The sequence below is a fragment of the Squalius cephalus genome, assembly GCF_949319135.1.
Source record: "Squalius cephalus genome assembly, chromosome: 15".
Taxonomy (NCBI): Eukaryota; Metazoa; Chordata; class Actinopteri; order Cypriniformes; family Leuciscidae; genus Squalius; species Squalius cephalus.
The window spans coordinates 30276565-30289464 of NC_137136.1; positions in this window are offsets into that span (position 1 = coordinate 30276565).

The window sequence follows — 12900 nt, forward strand, 5'->3', positions numbered from 1 at the left end:
ACTCAAACATTAAAAAATATATATTTAATGTGATTCTCTGTTAAGACACCTGTTTGAACTTGAGGTGAACTGACATCATACATCCACTAAAAATCACCAAACTAACAGATCAAAAGTGACACAAAAGACATAAATAATGTTACAAAGGATTTCTGTTTCAAATACATGATGTTCTTTTAAACTTTCCATTCATCAAAGAAATCTTAAAAATGTATCTCCGTTTTCACAAAAATATGAAGCAGCATAACTGTTTTCAACACTGATAATAATAAGAAATGTTTCTTGAGCAGCAAATCCGCATATTAGAATGATTCTGAAGGATCATGTGACACTGAAGAATGATGCTGAAAATTCAGCTTTGCATCACTGGATTTTTTATTTATTTATTTTATATATATATATATTGAAATTGGAAACTTTTATTTAAAATTGTAATAGTATTTCAAAATGTTACTGTTTTTTATACTGTATTTTTTTCTTAAATAAATACAGGCTTGGTGAGCATAAAATACTTCTTTCAGAAACATAAAAAATCTTACTGTCCCCAAACTTTTGAACAATAGTGTGTAACTCAGGGACCCTGTGCATTTTTCTTCTGGTGTTCAGTAGTAAGGGCAGTAGAAAGGTCTCTTTAGTGTCCTAAGTTATTGTTACTGTGACCTTATTTGTCTACTGCCTGTACTGTTAGTGTCTTAAGGACTGTTCCACGGGTGCATGTGCAATAATTGTATTGTTTATACCCTTTCCAATAAAGATATAAGGCTTACTTGGATTTTACAAAATCATCTTTAAAATACAGTATCCTGAAAAGGGGACGTTTCTTTTTGGTGAGTTTATATAGTTAACAAGAATATAAGTTCACTGTGAATGTGATTTTTACAGTACAATATCGTCCTGGATCAACATCTTTGTTGATCCTGGAACTACATTCTAATCAACCAATCAGATTTGGGTGGTGATAGCAGAACTGTTTTTGTTTCAAGTAGAAAAAACTAACCTCCAAATAAATATAATTTATGTATAATAATACTTTACTTTAGCTTTCACTGTGATAATTACTGCAATGTCATCATATTCGATAAAATAAAATATCATACAGTATATACTTTTGATTTATCGAAACTAGAACGTACATTAGCCTAACACATTTACTGTCGCTATTCCAGAATATTAAGAATATTAGGCCTATAGTCCTGGATCGTAGCCTATAGAAACAAACACATTTAATTAATTTAATTTTTCAATTATGATTTTTTGTAAAATTTTGGACGGATTCTCCAGCCACCTGCAATCAAAAAAATCGATGGTTCTGCACAAATCTCCTATTGGCTGTGTGACATATTTTAGCTTTAAAACTAAGAAATTCACCAATTTTGAGGCACTATTCATTTAACTTTATAGTTACCTACGCAGTGTGTAGAATAGGCTATCTGATATATGTCGGCAAATTATATTTGAAAGGATTATTGCAACGTCCTTACATATCAGTGTATATTTCACAAATGACAAATATATAAACATAAAATAAATATTATATTATTGAAACCACTGAAGAGTTGTGATACATGACGAGCCAGCCAAAGTGTGAAGGTAGACTTGAATTTAGCAGTTGATAACTTTATAATCACACCGGTGTGATCGTATGCTTCAAAGAGTTAATTATCAGATGTAAAAATTATTATATATTTGTCTTTTGGAAGCTGCATTCAAATGTTGTTCCAGGGTTAGGGTTAGATATGTTGTATAATATGTTGATCCAGGAACATGACTTACTTGGCAAAATCATAAGTTCACTGATCATTATGGCTCTTTAGGTTCAAGGGTTTTCAAAAAGTGTGTTTAAGCAGAAAAAAAAAAAAAAAAAACATCTGTTTTTTTTTTTGTTTTCTCAATCAACCTCTTGACTGCACGTCTTTCTTTCTTTCGGTCTTTTAACACCCTCATTGGGCAGATTTCATCAGAAGAGCCTCCTCATCCCCACCGCACTTTAATCTCGTCCACTCGCGTAATCATTGCAGAGCCAGTAACCACAGGACTTTTGATTTGCCCTGCTATTTATTAGCTTGAAGCATCTAGAAAGAATCTTTGATTAATTGGGGTGAGCCACCCCGTATAACAAGGTCAAAGCTCCTGAGCTCACTGTGCTTTTTTCATTTACATCAATTAGAAGGGGGGAGCCGAGGGCTACTCGGCACCTCTCAGAAAAAGCTCTTGTGTGCGGTGGCCGGGACTTGTTTAAATATAACTCTAAGAGAGCGGTAATGAAGTTAATGCAAATGAGACATTCTCTTTTTCCCTGCCACTTTCTTCTCTCACTTACATTTCCTCAGATACTGAAAGCCAATTACAAGCTAGAAGGCGAAAGGCAGACATAGAGGAAAAGGCCTTTGGAGAAACTAATAATGGCTGAAGTTTGAATGGATTGAAAATGAGATGAAAGAGAAGAACTCGTCTTAACCGGTCATTTGTCATCACGCATAAATGTAGAATGAAGTCTTGCTGACCATAGAGGAGATCATATTTTAGCCTTAAGACCTGTGTTGACGTTTTAGAGCAGAGGATTCAAAGTGTCTCATGGCTCAGTCTCATGGCATAAAATGCTGAAAAGGATTTTCAGGATTCACAAATGACCTGTAAAAAAATATTTAGACACTTATCATTTGTGAAAAAATGCATTTAATGCCTTAATGAAATGCTGCAAAAACAGAGCTAGTGTAGGAAATGAAGGCAGTCATTATTGTGTGACTTTGTGTTTGTGGAACATGTTTAGAAGTGATGAAGGAGATCTTATACAGTTTCTGTTTGCAGATACTAGTTGATCTTATTTTGTGGTAATGCTGAAAAAATTGCATCAGCTGTGAGGGTGGATAAAAAAAAAAGAAGACAGAAAGAAAGAAAGAAATTTCTTCCTTTTCAGACAGAGGGCGGCCTTGTGTCACCAACACCTATCATCACCCCTCCCCCTTCTATGCAAATGAGCTGTAAATGATAGCATGCTGGTTCAATCAGAGACTGAACAGACAGAGCTGCTTACTCTCAGATATTTACATCATAATTCTTATTGTCGGAACTGATTTCAGTGCATTTTCAAGCCTTAGCACAACTAAGGGTCTAGAACAATTTCCAGTAAGCTTTACAGTAAAAAAAAAAAAAAAATTAATGACTACAAAGGCTTATTTCTTTGGACAAGTGGAATCATATAGAAATGCAAAAACTGACATTTATAAATCCGCCAAACAGCATGCCCTGGATTGAGGGATATCAACATTGACTTCGTTACCTTCGTTAAGCAGCTCTTCAGATTTAGTTATCCTGCAGGTTTCTATGGAAACCAGAGCTCGTAACGACAGCTGCAGTGACACAATGATTTTACCAATCAGCGATTGGCTCTTTTACTTAGAAGGCGGGACATATTCTACCATTGTTCGTTGCAGTTTCTCTCATTCATAAGTAATAAGAGTGAACAGTTTTTCTATAGTCTTTGATTAACATGTAACATCGATGTCCCCACAATAACACACGTTGTGTAAAACTCTTGGACGTATTTTAAAGAGTCAATGCAACGAACTTCACATACTTTTGAAAATCCAGCATTTAGTTGATCCTGATAAGCACTCATAGTCACATTTGTAAACACAACAGCTTGCTTCTTCCATAAGGGGGTTTGGCATCATGATCTTTGTTTCCAGGTGGACCGTTAAGGAATGTGACGCACACGTCTCCTGGAAATCCTGTAGAATTCAACCAATCAGATGATGACTTCGAAACTCTTGAAGTAATTCCAATTTTTTGTGCCATATGCATCAGACAGCGGTCCGTGGGTGATGTCTGAGGTTGAGACTAGAAAGGCGTCTTGATGCACAGAACGTGATGCAAACGTCACATCCAGACATGCCTTGTTGAGCTCTGTGTGCTCCCTATGAAGGTAGCGTCTTTCACGAGTGTCCAGAGGACAGTGCTGACCCAGCAGACAGCAGGACCTCTCACAGCAGCAGCCGCCTGATAAAGCGCAAGGAGGAAGGAGAAACACTGACCACAAAGCAGGCGGCATCAGATAGTGTGACAACATGCGGATGAACACATGTTCTGGGCCGTAGATTATGACAGAGCACAGTTATTTCCTGTCCAGCTACATTTTCAATTTCCTGCCCAGCACTTTAGTTTTATTACAGTGATAAGAGGATAGCATCAGCAGTATCCATGGGGACAACGGTGACAATGTCTGTATAGCGCCACAGCCTGATAAGAACAATGTGGAATAATAACAGATTTAAGCCACTGAGAAAGACTCCATTGTGTCATGTTGGTTGTTTTTTTTTGTTGCTTTTTTTTGTGTGTGTATGTGCTAATAAAAATAGAAATTCAGCTGTGCTTCTGATAACTAGCTTATATCAATATGAACAATTAGGGCAAATAAATGTAATGAATTGTATATTCATGATAATGATTGACATCCATATACAAATTCAAACCATTCACTAAATTTTGCTGGGTTTGTTATATAATGCTAATCAACGTTCGTTCATTTCTATAAAAGGGCATAATCTTTCTAATGCAGTCAAATTATATTCTAATTTGGCTATGGGCTAAGGGATCACAATATTTTTGAGATTGTCCTTTTATTAGATCAGTTTCATTAGAAGCACATGACAATAGACGGCAGTCTCCATCTGTCATGTTGAGATTGAAAGCGATACAAAGACTGAAAGCGGCTGCTCCCATGGAGTCTGACCTCTGTCATAAAACACCTCCATATTGTAAAGGACAGTGTCTCATTCAGACGCTCAGGCCTTTTATCAGCCCACCACACTGACTTACACCCTAGATGCATATATAGGGGGGTATTTGGGGATCTGGAACCCCAAGATCTGAATCCAAACCTCTCCAAATAAATAAACGGACCTTAAATTAAGCTTTTTAATATATGCATCTGAGTATATATTACCAATTGTCACTAAATAGATGGTCTAGTCATGGTGGCCAAAAAAGGTAACCAAAACAACAGGACATTATTTGGAGTTTTTTAGTCATATGACATAAAAACTGCATGTTCCTGGTCTTATTGTGGACAATTAATCTTTGGTCAATCTGTATACTGTAGTTAACTAGTAGCTATTTATCCATTTGTTAACTCGCATCCTGACTTCACTCTTTGCTTCTCACAACCCATGTAATTCCCAATGGATACAATATCTATGTTTCTTCTCTTAGAATTTTCAGATTCATTCACAATATGGAATTTAAATAGTTTGCAAACAGCAGTTCACATTGACACTCAGATTCTTCTCTTTGAGACAGTAGATAGTTGATGTTTAGCTAAATGTAACTGAAAGACAATTTGGGTTACAAACCTCAACAGAAAGAACTTCCTTTGGTCTCACCTGAAAGTTATTGTATAATTCATAAACTGTTCGCAACTTGTCGTCAAAAAGTCTATAATGATTATAATAGAAGCACTCAAGTTTTGTTGCATCACACTGCTCACTTGTACTCTTTAACCTCTGGTGCTCTTCGGTCATTTTTGACCGAAAAATTTTACATTGTTGTTTTTTTTATTTTTTTTTTATTCATTGGAATGATACAAAACTTGGTAAAGGTTTTAGCACTTGCTTTGTGAACACAAAACAAATCATGGGCATGATTCGAACAGGTTAAATGGTCCTAAAAAAAAGTCACACTTGTGCTCCACGCGGTCAAAAATGACCGCATTGGAAATGAATGGGAGACGAATTTCATACTGCGGTCAAACAAAATCATACTGAAAGCTAATTCTTTGAGATATCAGGCTCAAATTTTGAGCACTTGTCTTTGATTTTCTCACAGTTTCAGAGTAAAATATGTTTTTGAAAATATAATTTGCATAACAATAAACGTAAGTAAATTGAAGTTATTTTTTTTAAACTTTTTTCACTTCAGCAATAATCTGTCAAGTGTCGTCTTTGAAAAGAGACCAAACTTAATTCTGTGCCCTAAAGCATTCAACATTTATGACAGTTTTAGTTGGAAATGTAATTTTCAGGTCCATACTCAAAAAGTGAATACATGGATTATAAATACAGCGTAAATATAATTTAGTACCATAAAATCCCCTAAAAAAACCATTATCAAACTAAACTAAATATAGTACATTAATTTCATTGAAAAAAAAAAATAATAAATTCTGTCATTTTTGACCAACACGCGAAGAGCACCAGAGGGTTAAGTATGTGTATATTTATTGTGAGGTCCACACCCATCTCCTTCCAGCTCAAGCCCTTCTTTCTTGGTCTGTCCACACTGGGTCTTGATCTCCACTTAGCCCAATTCAAGTCAATTTGTTATTGCAAATATAAATGTAGTGGACGGGTAATATGCAGTGGCCTTAGGAGAAATCCCAGAGCGCTCCCCTTCACTCCTGACCTCCCATCCAAACTGCCCCCTTTTGTTCGTTAAGCCATTCAGCTGCCAATCATCCCGGGGCTTTTTCATTAAATTCACTACAGCAGTGAGTTCCAGCTATCACAGGAATGCGTCTAAGTGCCTATTATCAACAGCGCTTGGCCTGACTCGTCCGCCAAACGGCAAGAGCTTTGGTTTGTTGTCGTATTGTTGCACCAGCTTCAAGGAGTAAAGACAAACCCCAAACCAATACGACAAAAGAGAGAGTGTTTTGCGGGAACCCGCGCGAGCGCTCACCTGACTCCTCGGGCCCCTGGGAGACGTACGGGGCGGTTTGCACACAATTAAAAACCACACAAACGGAGAACGAGAGAGATCTTCCCCCTCGAGCAGTTGACATTTACCCCAGTTGGATAATTGAGGAATAACATTTGCGTTACAATTTAACATGACCTCTGCCTTCAAAAGCCCTTTCATATTACCTCTCTGAAATGACTGCAGACAGCCACGGACACAGACACGATGGGCTGCTTGGCGATGGGTTACTGTTGATGATATAAGAAAGGGAGAAACCTTATTATTACTGTGGCTGTGACTGAGTCAATGTCAAGAGGAGGCGAGTTGCCCTTTTCATTCACGGGCGAACAACTATTAAGAAAAATGTATTAAAAGCTCAGGTGGGTGGGTGGGGGGGGGGGGATGCAGCGACCTGGAGCCTGAGCTAAAAGCAAAGGTTAATGGATTGACTGTTACCTGCGCGAGAGGCTTAACTGCGCACTGATACACAGGGGAGGAAAACTCCTCGCGTAGCTTGTTTGTCGGGCGCCGAAATTAAAGGGCTCACACTTATTTGTTGGAGAAATTAGCTGGTTGATCTGTTTATTTCCATCAGAGGAACAAGGTCAAGGTGAGCTCTTAATCACTGGCCGCATGAGTGATGTCTGTTTCTCCGCCGCTTGGCATTTTGGTCACGTGGCTGAGATGTAAGCAGGTTTCTACAAGTAACTATACATATCTTCTTTTTTTTTTCTTTTCTTTTTTTATGTAATGTGAGCCATGAACTATAACCATTCCATTCCTTGACGTTCAAGTCATGTCGGAAATATCGTATTTATGAGTTTAACACACATGAACGTCACCAAAAAGTTGTAATTACAAACGGGAAACTTGGGAGTGTCAGTAAGAAAAAAAAGAAAAAAATGGATGTGGATTCTGACACATTAATGTTACATTTGTTAAACTGAAAGAAAGTTTCATGAAATTAAACTAAATCGCATGTACAAAAAAACATAGTATTTTACAATTACGATAGAACGTACGATTCAATGTACAGAATCTTCAGAAAAATCTAAAAAGGCAAAAACACACCGATGCGCATCTTTTTGTAGATGTGAAGTTGAAAAATCTTGTTGAATTTCATGTAGAAAACAGCCTGGGTTTACCCATGCTGCCTTGCGCGCAGCGCGATTTTATTCACGCTGCTAGGCAGTCTGGACACCATGGACCAGATTTTCCCCTCAAAAAGGGAACCAGTCACAGAACGGGGAGGGAGCAGCAAGACGATGACGACGTCTATGCGACACACCGAAGCAGTTTGTTTATATCTATGGATCCAACATGGCAGCAGACGTGAAGTTACCTTTCGATGCAGCCTAGATAGTGTTCTAAGTAGTTTAGAACGCAATTTTATTTCGTATTTCTGTCGCTCTACATACGTCATCTGGTATAATTGAAACGATTGGCTATGAGCTACGTACAGGCACATTTGATAGACATTCGTAGTGCCCAATAAACGGCTCCGGGCATTCGTAAACCACGCCTCAAATACGAGAAAATGAACATGTGGTTCCCAGACCACTTCTCAATGAGAAGAGGTCTGACGTTAGCCAGGCTATGTAGAAAAGGTACATCGCCATCTTACTCAAAAGTGATTTGAATACATGATGTCGTAATTACGACTTCCCAAATCCTAAATACGAACTTCCCAGGATGATTTGAACGCACCAATACTGTAAATTTTGTTGGTCAAAATACATTTTACTTGATGCACACTGTAAACAAAATTTGTTACGGAAACTAAAAATGTGCTGCATGTGGTAAGATTTAAATTAACAGTAACACTTTACAATAAGTTTCATTAGTTAACATTAGTTAAATACATTAGTTATGAACTGACAATGAACTGCACTTATAAAGCATGTATTAATCTTTGTTAATGTTAATTTCAATGTTTACTAATACTTTTATTAAAATCTTGCTAACATTAGTTGATGCACTGAACTAACATGAACAAACAATGAACAGCTGTGTTTCTATTAACTAAAGTTAAAAAATATTAACAAATACAGTACTAAATGTATTGCTCATGGTTAGTTCATGTTAGTTAATAGATTAACTAATGCTAACTAATGAACCTTATTGTAAAGTGTTACCAGATTAACTTTTATTATCAATTTATTCAAGCTAAAATATAATAGAATATAATTGAATTATCCAAGTGAAGGTCATGTTTAAGGCTCAGATCAGGTGGAAACAGCTCCTCAATCCAACAACTGCACATTTTCACTTTTTACAGTGTAGCGAGTTGTTTTTAAAATTTTTATTCTCTAAATAAATGTAATAAATTCAATAAATGCTAATTCTTCAAAGGTTGCAATGGTCTACAAGTTTCAGTCCTCACAGCGAGGCTAACGATTTTTCCCCCCACACAGCTCTTCCCTCTGCGCTGATATTTTTATGCAGAGAGCCGTATTTCATGTGTCTGCCCCTCCACTGCACGGGAAAACGGCGTCATCTGACTGAGCGAGCTCCTCTGATAAATGACTGACGAGCGGCTGCTACACTTTATTAAAAAGTAATAACAATTTTTGTAGGCTCCCTTCATGTTGTAAGGGGCCCATGAATCAAGGGACATTGGCTGTCTGTATCTGATAAATGCATCGTTTACCATCTGAGGAGTTATTTAGGACTGGCTATTAATTTAAATCACATTTATCTCCTCTGAATAGGGCCGAGAGCTGTGATAGGACTGCAAACGACTGCTAACTGGGGCCTTATTTATTGCTACAGCACGCAAAACAAAAGCTCAATATGCTAAACAGTGTCTGCCAATCACTCTAGTCAATCTTGACCCACCAGTTAGACAATCTTTTCCTCATAAAATATACATTCTGCTTCTCTAGTGCCTGTGGCAATGAGGAACTGAGAAACAGAAAGAGAAAAGAACACAGTTCTCTAGAAGCGTTTAACTGCATTCTCGAATGGTTACGTAGAAACGTGTAAGACATTGTTCAAAGTTCAAATTCTGTGAATGCAAATACAACACAGCAGAGGAAGCACTTTTTTCTTTTTGCTGGCATGAATTTGGACAGACTTTTTTACCCATTCAGGGTCTGATGTTACAGAAGATATGACCTTAGACCCTTTCTCATATTTCTATGTGACTGTCCTCTTTAAATGTCATTGTGCTTTTTTATGACTTCAAAATGGTGATTATGGTAACCTACAGTTGTTAACTCAAGGATCTATAGACTTTTGTTGGTGTAACCTGATTTAACTGAATAAATGTTCATTTAGATGTTATCACATGACTTTTTAGGTTACCTAAAAAACACTTTGCGCTTGCAGTCGACAGACGTGTGTGCGAAATATATTATAAAATAAAGAAGAGAAATGGCGCTACTCTTGTTTTGATGTAAAGGGAAACATTATGCGTTTTAATAATTCATACAAGGCACTTCTAACATATTTACCTGTTTCCTCCTTAATTCCCAGGAATGAGATTGAGGTGGTCTCTCTCATATCCTGACAGAGGTTATGAAAACATTTAGCAAGGGACAAGGGTGTTTGAGTAAAGCCACCTTAAAATTAAATAAATGCCACAATTTTTTTGCATCTAATGATTTTGTCGTGTGTGGCAGCCTTCAGAATTTACTTTTGGCCTCTTATGTGTATGAAGAAAAGCAAAAGTGTTGATAATGATAAATGGTTTTGCACGCAGATGTAACTAGATGTAGTTCATCACATTAACTAACAACATCAACCACAAACAAACACAATTCTGACTGGTTTCATCTTCAACACTACATCTATTGTTTTAGCATTTCAAACTCAAACTTTTTTCCAGCTGATGAACGATAATTTCTTTTCAGCCAATCAGAGTCTATCCTGCTTTACAGAGCTTGAGCATTTAAAGTGGCAGACACCAAAACTGCAGTGCATGCTTAGAATAAACAGAACGATATCAAGATATTGTTGTAGTTATCGTTCTTGTTGTGAACAGGCTTTTATATATATATATATATATATATATATATATATATATATATATATATATATATATATATATATATATATATATATATATTAGGGCTGTCAAACGATTAATCGCGATTAATCGCATCCAAAATAAAAGTTTGTTTTTACATAATATATGTGTGTGTACGGTGTATAATTATTTTCTAGATACAAATACACACACATGCATGTATATATTTAAGAAATATTTGCATGCATATACTGTGTATATATATTTATATTATATATAATTTATATTATATATAAATATTTTATATATAAATAACACATTTTTCTTAAATATATATGCATGTGTGTGTATTTATATATAGAAAATAATTATACTCCACACACACACATATATTATGTAAACACAAACTTTTATTTTGGATGCGATTAATCGCGATTAATCGTTTGACAGCCCTAATATATATATAATGCATCGACTTACAGGCATTCCTAAGTGTTGTTTACATATCCAAATACTTTTTGGGGAGTATATATTCATGTATTGTATATATATACATGCCATTGTATATATTCATATGTGTGTTTCAAATGGATGAGAAAATAACTGATATCACAAAAATAAAACAATGCGAATATTAAAAAAAATTAACATTAACAAGTGAAATCACTAATTTTTCTAAAGTGACAGTAGCCGCGTTTCCATTACCCTTCAAATTATGCAAATTGTGAATTGAAAATATGCTCTATGCTATATGGATAACACACCTACGTCTCCTTCGATTAAAAATAATGTCTAGTGCAGTGGCTGAGGTATACGTAAACCTACCAACATGTGGTAGGGCATTATAGTGATCGGGCATTCTCAGTCGCAGCTCATAGGCTCTGGAATGACCTTCCTCTGTCTGTTAAATCTTCTTCTACATTGGGTGTATTTCAGAGTGCGCTTAAAACATTTGTTTGCTTTAGCATTTGAAAATGCTTTGTAAGCAGTGTATGTCATATGTTTACATTGTTTTTATCTTTTTTCTATACAGCACTTTGGTTCCACTTCTGGTGTTGAAAGTTCTTTATAAATAAAGTTGAGTTGAGTTGAGTTGAGTGAGAGGAAAAAATTACGTTTTAGTCGCATAACATTGGTTAATGGAAATATTAATGGATAATAAATATTAATGGATAATTAATGGTTAATGGATATTTTCTAAAATATCGCAAAAGTTTTGTGCAAATCTGTAATGGAAACGCAGCTACTGTCTAACAGCGACGCCAGCAGGTGAAGTTACAGCAGGAGTATGCGTCTCTCTTGCTTCCCCTGAGCCCATTGACATTGGCAGACATGTGGTGGGGGGTAATTGAGAATGGCAGAATGAATAAGGGAAAGTTACGTGAGACAACCCGATCTCGTGGCAATTCGTACATATTTTACGAGGTGGCTAATTCATAGGAATTCGTATGACCTCACTCGTACTTTGCTAAATCGTACATATTTTAAGAGTTCCCCAATTCGTATGAATTCGTACGAATGACCTACCCCTGACCCCGCCCCTTATCCTACCCATTACTGGGGTTTAGACAAATCGTACGAATTAGCCACCTCGTAAAATATTTACGAATTGGTCATAAGATAATGTTGCCTGAAAGGAGGCAATGCCTTCATTGTGATATTGGATAGGATTGGTTATGATTTGGTTATGATTGGATATGATTGATTTGTGCGATAAATCATGCCTCTTTTTTCTCAGGTGTTTTAGAAACGGCCTGAATAAAGGCAATGATGGCGTTAATGGGAAGTCTGATTAAACAATAAACAACTCAGCCACTTAAATATCACTGCTTTTAGATCACCTCAAAATCAAACTGGAAATGGCCTGAAAATATGATGACTGTGGGTTTTTTTTTTTTTGTGAGCAATCAGTTTGTTGAAATTAAAGGTACATCTTCCTGATATCCGAAAAAAGAACAGCTGAACATCAATTCACAAATAAACATATATTGTTTAAATTGTTACTGCATTTAGTTATTATTTTGGAATAGATGTAAAAATGCTTAAAACAAAACTGAATGGATGAGATTTATACTTGGTTTTAATAAATGGAACATTAATTAAATACTGTAAAAATACAAAATAGAACTTTATTTGGTTTATCTTATTTGATGTAATGTTTAACCAGGAAAATGTGTCAAAATTAAGTGTAACTGGGACATGAATTAACGTTTGATCAAAATGAAATGTGTATATATATATTTTTTTTTATATAT